The sequence below is a fragment of the Nerophis lumbriciformis genome, linkage group LG07 (assembly GCF_033978685.3).
Source record: "Nerophis lumbriciformis linkage group LG07, RoL_Nlum_v2.1, whole genome shotgun sequence".
Taxonomy (NCBI): domain Eukaryota; kingdom Metazoa; phylum Chordata; class Actinopteri; order Syngnathiformes; family Syngnathidae; genus Nerophis; species Nerophis lumbriciformis.
Window position 1 is genome coordinate 41,307,501 of NC_084554.2, and position 16,898 is coordinate 41,324,398.

The 16,898-nt window shown below is 37.0% G+C and overlaps 1 protein-coding gene and 1 long non-coding RNA gene across 3 annotated transcripts in view; one reads left to right on the forward strand and one right to left on the reverse strand.

Annotated features, from left to right (window-relative positions):
* LOC133609497 (uncharacterized) overlaps nucleotides 1–16,898 on the forward strand; it is a 104,162-nt gene that overhangs the window by 81,425 nt on the left and 5,839 nt on the right. The window contains exon 3 of the long non-coding RNA XR_009815727.1: nucleotides 7,664–7,928. This is a non-coding gene — a long non-coding RNA (uncharacterized lncRNA). The remainder of the gene's footprint in view (nucleotides 1–7,663; nucleotides 7,929–16,898) is intronic.
* LOC133609496 (cadherin-18) overlaps nucleotides 1–16,898 on the reverse strand; it is a 234,059-nt gene that overhangs the window by 71,567 nt on the left and 145,594 nt on the right. The gene's annotated exons all lie outside the window — the stretch shown is intronic.

Consider the following 16,898-nt stretch of genomic DNA (forward strand, 5'->3'; position numbering starts at 1 on the left):
TGGTATTGGGACAACACTACTTTGTTCCTTATATTCTTCTGTGCCTCATGTAATAAAAGTTGTGTGGATTTCGTACGAATCCAGAAAACATCATATGGATGAAAAAAAATTGTCAAGTATTTAGGTGTGTGAATGAGAACTGTGAATCTTTGGGCACCACACGTTTCTATTTGATTGGATTCTTGAGGGTAACGATTCAATTCAGAATCAATTCAAAACAATTCTCGATTCAAGATCAGTACATTCGTAATAACAATTGGGGCCAGTTCCACGATTCACTACATTCTTCCATAAAATAGATAAACAGCTCTCATCAATTTCTATATTACTTAAAAGAAAACTAGTTGTTTAATAAAATTCTACACAAACTGTTAATAAAGCAAAATACAGTTAAAAAAAATAATAATGGATTTTTAAATTTTTTTGAATCAATTAAGAATCGTTACAAAAAATAATCTAGATTCATTCGAAAATAGATTTTTTTACACCCCTAATGCGCATGCACCCATCCAGGCACATTTATTTTCCTACACGGCAATCAACTTGGAATTGACAACACCCAGGCCACGCCCCCTTTACAAATATGCAAATCTTATTGAAATTAGCCATGTGCTTGAGATCTGCCCAATCAGGATTCAGTATGAATCCAGTAGGAGGGGCTACTTTTTCTGTGTTTCCGTAACTCTGATTACCCCCAACATGAATATAATGTGTGTAACTTACACCAAAATGTGTTCATACAGTAGGCTGCTCACAGCCAGATTAGAGTCTCATGTGAATGTTGTGCAATATTGGGTTTGCAATCTTTTACGTTTAAACATGCCAGCATATCAGTGTGTGAATGTGTGTGTGTGAATGGGTGAATGTGGAAATAGTGTCAAAGCGCTTTGAGTTCCTTAAAAAAGGTAGAAAAGCGCTATACAAGTACAACCCATTTACCATTTACCATATCAAAATGAATACAAAATACTTTGATGCTTGTTTGATCGCTCAATTTATTATTACAACTCAGGAGACCTTTTTGCGGCAGCAGCTGTAGGTGCCATTAAGCCCCCACTGGCCAAGCTTGTGCGTATGCAAGCTTAAAACATGAGGCCCAGGTGCTCTTGTTTTGTCAGTTTTCTCTGTTTGGTCTCTGTGGTTTTCACCTTTGCTTTCTGTTTCTTGTCCTGCCAGCACACCTGTTTCTCATTGTTCATTTGCTCTATTTAGTTCCGCCTTGGTACCTCCTTCAGTGCCGGTTCATTATCGGGTGTTCGCCGCAGTGTCCTGTTGCTTTCTGTGTTCGCGCTCGACCTGCGTTACTTTTCTTCTACCTAACATAATTGTGTGTGAGGGGGGGGGGGGGGGGGGGGGTGTAGTCAGCACTGCCTGCAGGAGCAAAGAGCAAAAGTCACAGCCGCTGTCCATGGTGCTGAGTACGAGCACCATCGGGCAGGGGCGGGGCATGTGCTGACGGCGAGACACAGCTGGCAGGTGATTAGATTTCACAGGTGGTACGTGTTAATTTAATCATCTGTTGTCTTTAACAGTAAGCGGCCGGGAGCAGGAGGGGAGAGAGGATACGGACGTGACTGAAAAGTCACGTTCTGTGAGAGAAAACTTGGGATACAACATATGTTCATTAAAACTCTGTTAAAACCTGCACGCTTGGATCCTGTGAAGTGTCTGTCAGTGGGACGGCTAGGAAGCAACTTCCACAATAATGTAACGACCTTCTCTCTGCCCGTCGCCTGCCTTCTCTGCATCCTGGGATCACGCCAAAAGCCGCTTTGCACCATCGTGAGGAGCAGTTGGCAGCCATTGTGCCATTTGGCTCATGGTGGGTTATCATCTTGGTCAGTGAAGCTCACGTGTGGCTGACCCAGAGGGCAATGTGGGCTAAGTGTCCTTTTCAAGGACACAACGGCACGGCTGGAATGGATGAAGCGGGATTCGAACCAGGGACCAGTTTTAATATTGTTGACTAAAAATGTTCGTATTCGTTATTGTCAACGACCTATTTCCACTTGACGAAATTAGGACGATAACGAATGAAAACAAAAGCACGTCGACTAAAACAATGACGAAATTAATTGACAATATAGTCAACAATAAAAAGGAAACAACAAAATTGACAGAGATGGAATCCAATCCTGTTTAATTTTGTCTGTAGGCGATTAATTCGAAAATAGATTTTTTTTGACACTCCTAATGTGTACAGAGGTAGATATCACTTTCTGACAACCTCAAGAGCAGTGCTGGCTATCAGGTTGATAGCCCGGGTTTTTAGCTCGGTACTTAACAGGCTTGCCTTTCATGAATGTGATTGAAAAACTTTAATTTTTTTAAGTTCATTTTTTTTTAATCGATTAAGAATCGTTACAAATAAGAATTGCGATTACTTCGAAGTTGTTGTTTTTTTTACACCCCGAATGTGTACATAGGTAAATGTCACTCCCTGACAGCCCGGGTTTTTAGCCCGGTAGATAGAACGCTCGCCTCTCATGCATGTGATTTAAAATAGTTATTTTTATTAATCCTTTTTTTTTTAATCGATTAAGAATCGTGACAAATAAGAATCGCGATTAATTAGATTTTTTTTTTTTTTTTTTTACACCCCTAATGTGTACGTAGGTAAACGTCACTCCCTGATAACCTCAAGAGCACTGCTGGCTATCGGGTTGATAGCCCTGGTTTTTAGCCCGGTAGTTAGAACGCTCGCCTTTCATGCATGTGATTTAAATTTTGTATTTTTTTTAAGTCCATTTTTTATTAATTTTTTTTAATCGATTAAGAATCGTTACAAATAAGAATCACGATTAATTCGAAAAAAAAATAAATAATTTGACACCCCTAATGTGTACGTAGGTAAACATCACTCCCTGACAAACTCAAGAGCAGTGCTGGCTATCGGGTCAGGTTGATAGCCCGGGTTTTTAGCTTGGTACTTAGCACGCTCGCCTCTCATGCATGTGATTGAAAAACTTGTATTTTTTTAAGTCAATTTTTTTTTTTTAATCGATTAAAAATCGTTACAAATAAGAATCGCGATTAATTCGAAGTTTGTTTGTTTTTTTACACCCCGAATTTGTACATACTGTAGGTAAACGTCACTCCCTGATAACCTCAAGAGCAGTGCTGGATATCGAGTTTTTAGCCCGGTAGTTAGAACGCTTGCCTCTAATGCATGTGATTACATTTTTATTTTTTATTTTTTTATTTTTTTTTAATCGATTTAGAATCGTTACAAATAAGAATCGCGATTAATTAGAAAATATATATTTTTTTACACCCCTAATGTGTACGTAGGTAAACATCCCTCCCTGACAACCTCAAGAGCAGTGCCGGCTATCTGGGTTTTAGGTCTGTACTTAGCACGCTCGCCTCTCATGCATGTGATTTTATTTTTTATTTTTTTTAAGTCCATTTTTTTTTAAACGTTTAACAATCGTTACTAATAAGAATCGCGATTAATTCGAAAATATATATTGTTTGACACCCCTAATGTGTAGGTAGGTAAACTTCACTACCTGACAACTTCAAAAGCAGTGCTGGCTATTGATTGATGGGTTTTAACGCTGTAGTTAGCACGCTGGCCTCTCATGCAGACGACCCAGGTTGTGTCCCGGGCGGAACAGAAAGCAGGGACTGAACCAGGCGGGTTACATATACAGTAGAGCAGTGTTTTTCAACCTTTTTTGAGCCAAGGCACATTTTTTTCATTAAAAAAATACCACCAGCAGAATAGGTTAAAAAATGAAACTCCACCAAGTTGTCGTGCGTTATTTTGAGTTTGTTGTCGTTTCCTGTGTGTAGTGCTTTAGTTCCTGTCTTGCGCTGTTATTTTGGTGACCCTTCCTGTTTTGTTGGTGTTCTCCTGTAGCAGCTTCACGCCTTCCTTTGAGTGCTATTGCCTCGGACCTGCTTTGTTTTCGCAATCAAGACTATTTAAGTTGTGCGTACGCTATCCTTCTTTGTGGGGACATTGTTGATTGTCATGTCATGTACAGATGTGCTTTGTGGACGCCGTCTTTGCTCCACACGCTGTAAGTTTTTGCTGTCGTCCAGCATTCTGTTTTTGTTGACTTTGTAGCCAGTTCAGTTTCCCTATGCTTCAGTGCATTTTCCTGCCTTTTGTTAATTTTTTGGTTTAAGCATTACATACCTTTTTACCTGTACGCTGTCTCCCGCTGTGCTCTGCATATTGGGATCACGACAAACCATCCTCGATGCGTTCCGACTTCTACAAACTATGATACTGATATGGAGTATTACAAGATGACCCTGCAAAGCTCTACACAGCACAGGCATTGGACAACGGCACATTTTTATGATTAATGATTTGCAAAAAATATTTTTTGGACCATTAGGTGAAATTGCATAGTTTTCCAGGGCACACCAGACAATATCTCACGGCACACTAGTGTAGTGTGCCGCGGCACAGTGGTTGAAAATCACTGCAGTAGACAAAGTAGCACAGCTTTTATCATTCCTTCAACTGACACAACTCCTTTGGAAATGTTGCAAAGTGCCAAGAAAAGTTCTGGTCTGACATATTAAGAGCACAATAACACTTTGGTGAAAATCCAAGTGCAGGTTGTGTAAATGCCAGCCCCAGCGTGAGCTCGCCGTCCTGTGCGGCGCACTAAAAGCTGCTTGTTATTAACCGCGCTCTTCAATCGGCTAATGTCCGACATAGGCTCGTCTGAAGTGCTTCCTGTGCACGGCGTCGTGGTGTGAGGTTCAACCACAGGTGATGATGCACTGGCGTTATCACTCCACGCACCGCGGAAGAAAGAAGACACATTTCACCGCAAAGTGGAAATCTTCCACAAAGCCAGCACGCTTCTTTTTGGAGTCTCTGAGAGGTTGCGTCAGCGGCGCACCCTTGAACCCCTTCCCGGACCACAATACCTCCCGTGGAGTCTCAGCGGAGGTCGTGGGGTAATTTAGAAAATAATTGAGAAAGGGTTGACTCCCTTGAACCCGGGGCCAATCTGACACAGCGAGGTGGTTCGCCTTTTACCCAAACCTCCCCGCTCTATTAAAGCAGATAGCATCGCGCGATCCACCTCTTTGTCTGGCAGCAAACTTCTGAAGGAGGACAATCTCCTGGGTGAACAAAAAGGATTATAGGAGATTACCAATGCGCCCTTCAATCTCCGGCTGCAGGAATACCAGCTCCTCCAATTCCGTGTTATCCCTCGGTGTTGCAACCTTTGCAGCAAAAGCGAGACTATAATCAAAGCGTGCCTTTTTTTGGGGGGGGGGGGGGACTTCGGTACGTCTGATTGACGAAATGACAGCTTGAGGTTTTAGGCAAAGTGTCGCGGCGGAGGCAGCCTCCATCTGTGTCAGCGACTTCAGTGAAACTCCCAAATCCCACATCAGCAGAGAAATTAGCCTATTTAGGATGCAAGGAGGGCCGGGAGGCGTCGCATGGCGACACAACGTGTGCTTCTCTGAGACGATGAAAGACAACATGACTGACAGCAGCTTGTCTGGGAGTCACTTTATTGATCACTGGGATTGTAGCGTCGTCTCAGCCATTACATGTGTGTGTCAGTAGCATAGTGTTCATGTCTTCATGTGTACTAGATTGACTACATTTTACTTAACATTTTTTAGGTCATATTTTTGTCAAAATGTAGGAAAACACAGCGTTGTTGTGCAAAACTCAAATGCCCTGTCCAGTGGGCATTTTTTTTAAATTGTTTGGTCATATTTTTGTCAAATTTCAGTAAAAATAGCGCGTTTGTCTTTTTTGTCATATTTTTGTAAATTTTTGGTAAAATCTTATGAGAGAATAGCCCTGTTATGCAAATAACAAATGTCAACTGCAGTGGACAGTTACGGTTTTATTTTGACACAATTTTGTTACATTTTAGGGAAAAAATACCTTTGTTATTCAAACAACAACATTGTTTTTGTTTTTTTTTGCAGATTTTGGGCAGACTTCAGGAACAAATAGCCCTGTTATGCCAAAAACAAATAACCGCTGCAGTGGGCATGAATTTTCTGAGGTGTTTTTTTGGTCATATTTTTGTCAAATTTCAGTAAAATTAGCCCTGTTTGCTTTTTTCTTTTTGTCATATTTTTGGAAATTTTTAGTAAAATTTCACAAGAAATCAGCCCTGTTATGCAAATAGCAAATGTCCACTGCAGTGGACAGTTATGGTTTTGTTTTGACACATTTCTGTACAATTTTAGGGAAAAAAAAATACCCTTGTCATGCAAACTACATTGTTTTTGTTTCTTTTGGCAGATTTTGGGCAGATTTCAGGAACAAATAGCCCTGTTATGCAAAAAAACCCAAATAACCACTGCAGTGGACATTTATTTTTTGAGGTCTTTTTTGGTCATATTTTTGTCAAATTTCAATAAAAAATAGCCCTGTTTGTTTTTTTGTTTTTGTCATGTTTTTGTACATTTTTAGTACAATTTCAAGAGAGAATAGCCCTATTATGCAAACAACAAATGTCCAGTTGACAATTATGGTTTTGCTATGACAGATTGTTGTACAATTGTACAATCAGCAAAAAATAGGCCTATTAAGAACAAAAACAAATGTTCACTGCAGTGGACATTTATGTTTTTGTTGATGCAGTGGATTGTTATGGTTTTGTTTTGACACATTTCTGTAAAATCTTAGGAAAAAAATACTCTTGTTATGCAAACTACATTGTTTATGTTTCTTTTGGCAGATTTTGGGAAGATTTCAGGAACAAATAGCCCTGTTATGCAGAAAACATATAACCACTTCAGTGGCCATTTATTTTTTGAGCTGTTTTTTGGTCATATTTTTGTCGATTTTCAGTAAAAAATAGCCCGCTTGTTTTTTGTTTTTTTCTTTGTCATATTTTTTTTTTTAATTTTTACACATGAGAATAGCCCTGTTATGCAAACAACAAATGTCCACGACAGTTATGGTTTCGTTATGACAGATTGTTGTACAATTTAAGAAAAAAATAGCCCTATTAAGAAAAAAACCAAATGTCCACTGCATTATTAGACTTTTGTACAATTCCATGAGAAAACAGCCCTTTTATGCAAATAATATATGTCCACTACAGTGGACAGTAATGGTTTTGTTTTAACACATTTTTGTAAAACTTCAGGAAAAAAATAGCCTTGTCATGCAAATAACATTGTTTTATTTCTTTTGACACATTTTTGTCAGATTTCAGAAACAAAAACAAATAACTACTGCAGTCAACATTAATTTTTTGAGAGGTTTTTTGGTCATATTTTTGTCAATTTTCCGTAAAAATAGCCCTGTTTAGTAAAAAAAACAAAAAAAAACAAATACGCATTTGTTTTTGTTTTTTCTCTTTTTGTCATATTTTTTTTACATTTTTTGTAAAATTTAATGAGAGAATAGCCCTGTCATGCAAACAACAAATGTCCACTGCAGTGGACAGACATGGTTTGGTTTTGACAGATTGTTGTAAAATTTTAGGAAAAAATTGCCCTGTTAAGCCAAAAACAAATGTCCACTGCAATGTACATTTAGGCTTTTTGTCGTTTTTTTTTTAAACATTTTTGTCCATTTCAGTAAAAAAAATAATGCAAACAACAAATGTCAACCTGAGTGGACATTATGTTTTTGTTTCTTTCGACTGATTTTTGTCAAATTTCAGAAAAAAACAGCCATGTTATGCACACAATCTTTGTTTTTCAGGAGGATACAACAGCAGTCAGCAGTTTCCAAGGAGCAGACATCATCACTTGCTATTTTCAAACAAGAACCAGGGGAGATGTGAAAGCATTCTCACCGGCCTCCCACCGCCACGCGGGTGTGCCACAGCGTCATGTGACCTCACAGGAGAACAAGTGGCGTGCGAGCGCCACTTCCTCCTTGCCTCGCACTGACCGCTGGAGTTACGTGCGTCCTAATTTGAAGGCTGAGGGTGGATGGCCAGTGGCGAAAACAACAGCCAACTTGTGTAAGTGGATGTGTGTGTGCGTGTGCGTGTGAGTGTGTGTGTGTGTGTGTGTGTGTGTGTGTGTGTGTGTGTGTGTGTGTGTTCTTGTATGGCTACCCTTCTTGAGACATCAACAAGGAAAAGTAGCATCCATATGAGGACCGGTGAACAAGTTAGGACATAAATCATGGTCCCAATATGGAAAATCATTGCATCTAATAGAGAATGTCTCATTTGCACCCCTGGTGGTGAAATCTATCAAAAATAAAGGTGGTCCCAAAAAGGAGGGATTTTTCAAATTGACTGTGTCGGTTTTAAAAGTGCTCCCCCTTTGGTCAACATATGCAATAACAAGTGTGTGTGAAAATTCGAAGTGCTCCCCCTCTGGCCAACATATGTAATAACAAGTGTGTGTAAGACATTAAATTGCGCCCCCTTTGGCCAAAATTAATAAAACAAATAAAATAAATATGTATACAAACATACTGTAATAACGAAGTAAATAATGAAGATTAAAAAACAATTACAATAACCAAAAGCAGTCTTTTTTTTTTTTTTTTTTTTTTTAACAATGTCGACTTTTTTCTTATAAAATTGGGAACAATTTATCATAGTCTTTCTGTTTCTGTAATATTGCAATATTTTCTTGTAAAATTATTACTCTTTTTATGTGAAATTATTTATTTTTACTGCAAAATGGTGACATTTGCCACATAAAATTCTGACTTGTGTCACAATATTGCCAATTTTTTTGTCGTTCTTGTAAAATAGTGACATTTTTTGAGTAAAGTTATGACTTTCGTCATCATTTTGCCAGGTAAAATTCCGATTACGATTATAACATTGCCAACATTTTAAAGTTTTCTTATAAAATTGTGACTTTTGTCGAGTAAAATTACGACTTTTCATAAAAATTGCCAACATTTTAAGTTTTTCTTGTAAAATTGTGACTATTTTTGAGTAAAAATTCCAACTTTGATCATAATATTGCACAAATATTCATTTTTTCTTGTAAAATGTTTACTTGCGTTGAGTAAAATGACGACTTTTATTATAATACTGCCAAAATTCAAAGTTTTTCTTGTGAAATGGTGACTCTTTTCTTGTGAAATTCCTCCAACTTTTTCACAACATGCTTTTTTATATTTGCATAGTATGTAATAGGATTGTACGGTATACCGGTATTAGTATAGTACCGCAATATTAATTAATCACTTTTGGTACTATACCGCCTCTGAAACGTACCAGTCCCGCACCAAACATCTGACTTCTACTGTAATGATACCGAGTACAGGAGCGTATCTAGTCGGTACTATTATGATTACGTCAATATTTTTTAGTATCACAACATCTTTCATTTAAAAAAAATTTATATTATGTTTATAAAGTCAGGAAATATGTCCTTGGACACATGAGGACTTTGAATATGACCAATGTTTGTGCCTGTAACTACTTGGTATCAAATTGATACCCAAATGTGTGGTATCATCCAAAACTAATGTAAAGTGTCAAACAACAGAAGAATAAGTGATTATTACATTTTAACAGAAGTGTAGATAGAACATGTTTAAAGAGAAAGTAAGCAGATATTGACAGTAAATGAACAAGTAGATTAATAATTAATTTTTTACCACTTGTCCTTAATAATGTTGACAAAATAATAGAATGATGAATGACACAATATGTTACTGCATATGTCAGCAGACTAAATTAGGAGCCTTTGTTTGTTTACCGTATTTTTCGGACTATAAGTCGCAGTTGTTTTCATAGTTTGGCCGGGGGTGCGACTTATACTCAGGAGCGACTTATGTGTGAAATTATGAACACATTAGCGTAAAATATCAAATAATATTATTTAGCTCATTCACGTAAGAGACTAGACGTATAAGATTTCATGGGATTTAGCGATTAGGAGTGACAGATTGTTTGGTAAACGTATAGCATGTTCTATATGTTATAGTTATTTGAATGACTCTTACCATAATATGTTACGTTAACATACCAGGCACGTTCTCAGTTGGTTATTTATGCCTCATATAACGTACACTTATTCAGCCTGTTGTTCACTATTCTTTATTTATTTTAGATTGCCTTTCAAATGTTTATTCTTGGTGTTGGGTTTTATCAAATATATTTCCCCAAAAAATGCGACTTATATATGTTTTTTTCCTTCTTTATTATGCATTTTCGGCAGGTGCGGCTTATACTCCGGTGCGACTTATACTCCGAAAAATACTGTACTTACTACTAAAAGACAAGTTGTCTTGTATGTTCACTATTTTATTTAAGGACAAACTTGCAATAAGAAACATATGTTTAATGTACCCTAAGATTTTTTGTTAGAATAAAGCCAATAAGGCAATTTTTTGTGGTCCCCTTTATTTAGAAAAATACCGAAACGTATCGAAATAATGTTGGTACCGGTACCAAAATATTGCTATCGGGACAACACTAGTATGTATATATTATCAATGTTGTAAATACAAATTGTTATACATCTAAAACGGGTGGTGCGAAAGAGGTAGGCATTATTCGGAGGTCTCAAGAAGGTAACAATTACAAGAAAGTGTGTGTGTGTGTGTGTGTGTGTGTGTGTGTGTCTCTGTGTGTGTGGGGGCGGAATGTGCAGCTGGCCAAGTGGGGCCTGGCTTTACATCGCGTGTCCAATCTTCCACCGGCCTCCAGCGAGAATTACGACGCTGCCGAGTCAGCGCGTGCAAACCACCGCTTCTCGTGAGGCCGCCGCACGTGGCGAGGTGTGCAGCCAGGTAGATCCAAAACCCCGACGTCCCCCCCGTCGACCCCCCACTGGGGACCGAGTGAAAATACGCCGTTGCGACGACGTTGCCAAAAATCAACTCACACGCTAAGTGCTAGCGTGGCCTCGGACTCGCACACGTGAGACACTTTGCGAGACAAAAGCGGATCACAAAGAGACACTAAACCACTCCCGACAATACATTTTTCACATCGTACAAAAGTTATACGCTGGGCCACTTTGGAGAGATTATTAACATTTAATAGCTTCTCCTCCACGCCTCTCAGACAAAAGATGGCTTCGCCGCCCCGCTGCGCCGCGTCCCCGCCTCTCAGATGGCGAAGACCAGAAAAATAAAACCCTCTGCAAATGTCTGCCTCGGCCCCCAAGGAGACAATAAGAGTCCGCGAGTCCGCCGTGGCTGCTTGGGCTTTTATGACGCGGCGCTAAAAGAACACAGTGTTCACTGCAGCAAAGTTATTACCCAGTGGGCATTTCTTTTAAACTGTTTTGTCATATTTTTGTCGAAATGTTCTCAAATTTCAAGAGGAAGTAGCCTTGTTATGCAAACCACAAATGTCTACCGCAGTGGACATTTATGTTTTTTGTTAATTTAATCAAGTTTTTGTCCAATTTCACGAGAACATAGCCCTGTTACGCAAATAACAAATGTCCACTGCAGAGGACATTTATTCTTTTTTTAAATTTTTTTAGGTCATATTATTGTCAAAATGTAGGAAAACACAGCCCTGTTGTGCAAAACACAAACGTCCTGTGCAGTAGGCATTTATTCTTTGTTTTTTTAGGTCATATTATTGTCAAAATGTAGGAAAACACAACCCTGTTGTGGAAAACACAAATGTCCTGTCCAGTGGGCATTTTTTATTTAATTATTTAGTCAAATTTTTGTAAAATTTCCCTTTGGTCAGATTTCCGGAACAAATAGCCCTGCTATGCAAAAAACAAATAACCACTACAGTGGACATTTATTTTTTCGAGGAGATTTTTGGTCATGTTTTTTGTCAAATTTCAGTAAAAAATTCACGAGAATAGCCCTGTTATGCAAACAACACATGTCCACTACAGTAGAGAATTAGGGTTTGTTTTGACAAATGTCTGTACAATTTTTGGAAAAAAAACAGCCTTGTTATGCAAACAACATTGTTTTTGTTTTTTTGGCATATTTTGGTCAGATTTCAGGAACAAATAGCCCTGTTATGCAAAAAACATATGTCTACCGCAGTGGACATTTATGTTTTTTGTTGATTTTATCAGCTCTTTGTCCAATTTCACGAGAAAATAGCCCTGTTACACAAATAACAAATGTCCACTGCAGTGGACATTTATTCTTTGTTTTTTTTAGGTCATATTATTGTCAAAATGTAGGAAAACACAGCCCTGTTGTGCAAAACACAAACATCCTGTGCAGTGGGCATTTTTTATTTAAATATTTAGTCATATTTTTGTCAAAACGTTCTCAAATTTCAAGAGAGAGTATCCCTTTGGTCAGATTTCCGGAACAAATAGCCCTGCTATGCAAAAAACAAATAACCACTGCAGTGGACATTTATTTTTTGGTAATGTTTTTTGTCAAATTTCAGTAAAAATAGCCCTTTTGGGTTTTTTTGTCATATTTTTGGTAAAATTTCATGAGAATAGCCCTGTTATGCAAACAACAAATGTCCACTACAGTAGACAGTTAGGGTTTGTTTTGACAAATGTCTGTACAATTTTTGAAAAAAAAACCAGCCTTGTTATGCAAACAACATTGTTTTTGTTTTTTTGGCATATTTTGGTCAGATTTCAGGAACAAATAGCCCTGTTATGCAAAAAACATATGTCTACCGCAGTGGACATTTATGTTTTTTGTTGATTTTATCAGCTCTTTGTCCAATTTCACGAGAAAATAGCCCTGTTACGCAAATAACAAATGTCCACTGCAGTGGACATTTATTCTTTGTTTTTTTTAGGTCATATTATTGTCAAAATGTAGGAAAACACAGTCCTGTTGTGCAAAACACAAACATCCTGTGCAGTGGGCATTTTTTATTTAAATATTTAGTCATATTTTTGTCAAAACGTTCTCAAATTTCAAGAGAGAGTATCCCTTTGGTCAGATTTCCGGAACAAATAGCCCTGCTATGCAAAAAACAAATAACCACTGCAGTGGACATTTATTTTTTGGTAATGTTTTTTGTCAAATTTCAGTAAAAATAGCCCTTTTGGGTTTTTTTGTCATATTTTTGGTAAAATTTCATGAGAATAGCCCTGTTATGCAAACAACAAATGTCCACTACAGTAGACAGTTAGGGTTTGTTTTGACAAATGTCTGTACAATTTTTGAAAAAAACCCAGCCTTGTTATGTAAACAATGTTGTTTTTGTTTTTTTGGCATATTTTGGTCAGATTTCAGGAACAAATAGCCCTGTTATGCAAAAAAACATATGTCTACCGCAGTGGAAATTTATGTTTTTTGTTGATTTTATCAGCTCTTTTTCCAATTTCACGAGAACATAGCCCTGTTACGCAAATAACAAATGTCCACTGCAGTGGACATTTATTCTTTGTTTTTTTTAGGTCATATTATTGTCAAAATGTAGGAAAACACAGCCCTGTTGTGCAAAACACAAATGTCCTGTGCAGTGGGCATTTTTTATTTAATTATTTAGTCATATTTTTGTCAAAGCGTTCTCAAATTTCAAGAGAGAGTATCCCTTTGGTCAGATTTCCGGAACAAATAGCCCTGCTATGCAAAAAACAAATAACCACTGCAGTGGACATTTATTTTTTGGTCATGTTTTTTGTCAAATTTCAGTAAAAATAGCCATTTTGGGTTTTTTTGTCATATTTTGTAAATTTTTGGTAAAATTTCACGAGAATAGCCCTGTTATGCAAACAACAAATGTCCACTACAGTAGACAATTAGGGTTTGTTTTGACAAATGTCTGTACAATCTTTGGAAAAAAACAGCCTTGTTATGCAAACAACATTGTTTTTGTTTTTTTTGGCATATTTTGGTCAGATTTCCGGAACAAATAGCCCTACTATGCAAAAAACAAATAACTACTGCAGTGGACATGTCAGGTTTGTCACTGACAGTTCAGTTAGGCTTTGAATTTTCCTGTCTTTGTTTCCTGTCAGCGCTCTTATTTTGGTTATTTCCTGATTATCTCCCTGAGTGCTTTGTCCCCTCAGCTGTGGCTGATTGGCACCTGGCCACACCTGGTGTCAATCAGCCAGCTGCTATTTGAACCTGCCTTCCGCTCCAGTCAGTGCTGGATTATTGTCACTACTACCTGTCATAATACTTGTCGTTGTAGCTCTGTTTACTTTTGTTCCTTCTGCTCATGTCATAGTTCCTTCGTGTCACAGTAAGTGTTTTTGTTTCTTGTCGACAGTTAGCCTTTGTGCTATTTTAGTTCATAGCCAAGTTTGTTCTCTGCCTTGTGCGCGCCTTTTGTTTGTACCCTTTTGTTTGTTTTTTTGCTATAGTGTTAAATTAAATCATGTTTTCCTGGACAAAGCCTACCATCTCTGCATCTTGGGGTTCGTCACCTACAACCCCTGACAGGACATTTATTTTTTGAGGTGTTTTTTGGTCATGTTTTTTGTCAAATGTCAGTAAAAATTTCACGAGAATAGCCCTGTTATGCAAACAACAAATGTCCACGACAGTAGACAATTAGGGTTTGTTTTGACAAATGTCTTTACAATTTTTGGAAAAAAATAGCCTTGTTATGCAAACATTGTTTTTGTTTTTTTTTGGCATATTTTGGTCAGATTTCAGGAACAAATAGCCCTGTTATGCAAAAACATATGTCTACTGCAGTAGACATTTATGTTTCTGGAGATTTTATCAGATCTTTGTCCAATTTCACGAGAACATAGCCCTGTTACGCAAATAACAAATGTCCACTGCAGTGGACATTTATTCTTTGTTTTTTTTAGGTCATATTATTGTCAACATGTAGGAAAACACAGCCCTGTTGTGCAAAACATGAATGTCCTGTGCAGTGGGCCTTTTTTATTCAATTATTCAGTCAAATTTTTGTCAAAACGTTCTCAAATTTCAAGAGAAAGTATCCCTTTGGTCAGATTTCCGGAACAAATAGCCCTGCTACGCAAAAAAACAAATAACCACTGCAGTGGACATTTATTTTTTGGTTATGTTTTTTGTCAATTTTCAGTAAAAATAGCCCTTTTGTTATATTTTTGTAAATTTTTGGTAAAATTTCACGAGAATAGCCCTGTTATGCAAACAACACATGTCCACTACAGTAGAGAATTAGGGTTTGTTTTGACAAATGTCTGTACAATTTTTGAAAAAAAAACAGCCTTGTTATGCAAACAACATTGTTTTTGTTTTTTTGGCATATTTTGGTCAGATTTCAGGAACAAATAGCCCTGTTATGCAAAAAACATATGTCTACCGCAGTGGACATTTATGTTTTTTGTTGATTTTATCAGCTCTTTGTCCAATTTCACGAGAAAATAGCCCTGTTACGCAAATAACAAATGTCCACTGCAGTGGACATTTATTCTTTGTTTTTTTAGGTCATATTATTGTCAAAATGTAGGAAAACACAGCCCTGTTGTGCAAAACACAAACGTCCTGTGCAGTGGGCATTTTTTATTTAAATATTTAGTCATATTTTTGTCAAAACGTTCTCAAATTTCAAGAGAGAGTATCCCTTTGGTCAGATTTCCGGAACAAATAGCCCTGCTATGCAAAAAACAAATAACCACTGCAGTGGACATTTATTTTTTGGTCATGTTTTTTGTCAAATTTCAGTAAAAATAGCCCTTTTGGTTTTTTTTGTCATATTTTTGGTAAAATTTCATGAGAATAGCCCTGTTATGCAAACAACAAATGTCCACTACAGTAGACAGTTAGGGTTTGTTTTGACAAATGTCTGTACAATTTTTGAAAAAAAAACAGCCTTGTTATGCAAACAACATTGTTTTTGTTTTTTTGGCATATTTTGGTCAGATTTCAGGAACAAATAGCCCTGTTATGCAAAAAACATATGTCTACCGCAGTGGAAATTTATGTTTTTTGTTGATTTTATCAGCTCTTTTTCCTATTTCACGAGAACATAGCCCTGTTACGCAAATAACAAATGTCCACTGCAGTGGACATTTATTCTTTGTTTTTTTAGGTCATATTATTGTCAAAATGTAGGAAAACACAGCCCTGTTGTGCAAAACACAAATGTCCTGTGCAGTGGGCATTTTTTATTTAATTATTTAGTCATATTTTTGTCAAAGCGTTCTCAAATTTCAAGAGAGAGTATCCCTTTGGTCAGATTTCCGGAACAAATAGCCCTGCTATGCAAAAAACAAATAACCACTGCAGTGTACATTTATTTTTTGGTCATGTTTTTTGTCAAATTTCAGTAAAAATAGCCCTTTTGTTTTTTTTTGTCATATTTTTGTAAATTTTTGGTAAAATTTCACGAGAATAGCCCTGTTATGCAAACAACAAATGTCCACTACAGTAGACAATTAGGGTTTGTTTTGACAAATGTCTGTACAATTTTTGGGAAAAAATAGCCTTGTTGTGCAAACATTGTTTTTTTGTTTTTTTTGGCATATTTTGGTCAGATTTCAGGAACAAATAGCCTTGTTATGCAAAAAACAAATGGCTACTGCAGTGGATATTTAATTTTTGTTGATTTGATCAGATTTTTGTCTAATTTCATGAGAACATAGCCCTGTTACGCAAATAGCAAATGTCCACTGTAGTGGACATTCATTCTTTGTTTTTTTTGGTCATATTATTGTCAAAATGTAGGAAAACACAGCCCTGTTGTGCAAAACACAAATGTCCTGTCCAGTGGGCCTTTTTTATTTAATTATTTAGTCATATTTTTGTCAAAACGTTCTCAAATTTCGAGAGAGAGTATCCCTTTGGTCAGATTTCCGGAACAAATAGCCCTGCTACGCAAAAAACAAATAACCACTGCAGTGGACATTTATTTTTTTGGTCATGTTTTTCGTCAAATTTCAGTAAAAATAGCCCTTTTGGTTTTTTTTGTCATATTTTTCGTAACTTTTTTGGTAAAATTTCACGAGAATAGCCTTGTTATGCAATCAACATTGTTTATGGTTTTTTTTGGCATATTTTGGTCAGATTTCAGAAACAAATAGCCCTGTTATGCAAAAAAAAAACAAATGTCTACTGCAGTGGACATTTATTTTTTGTTGAGTTTATCAGATTTTTGTCTAATTTC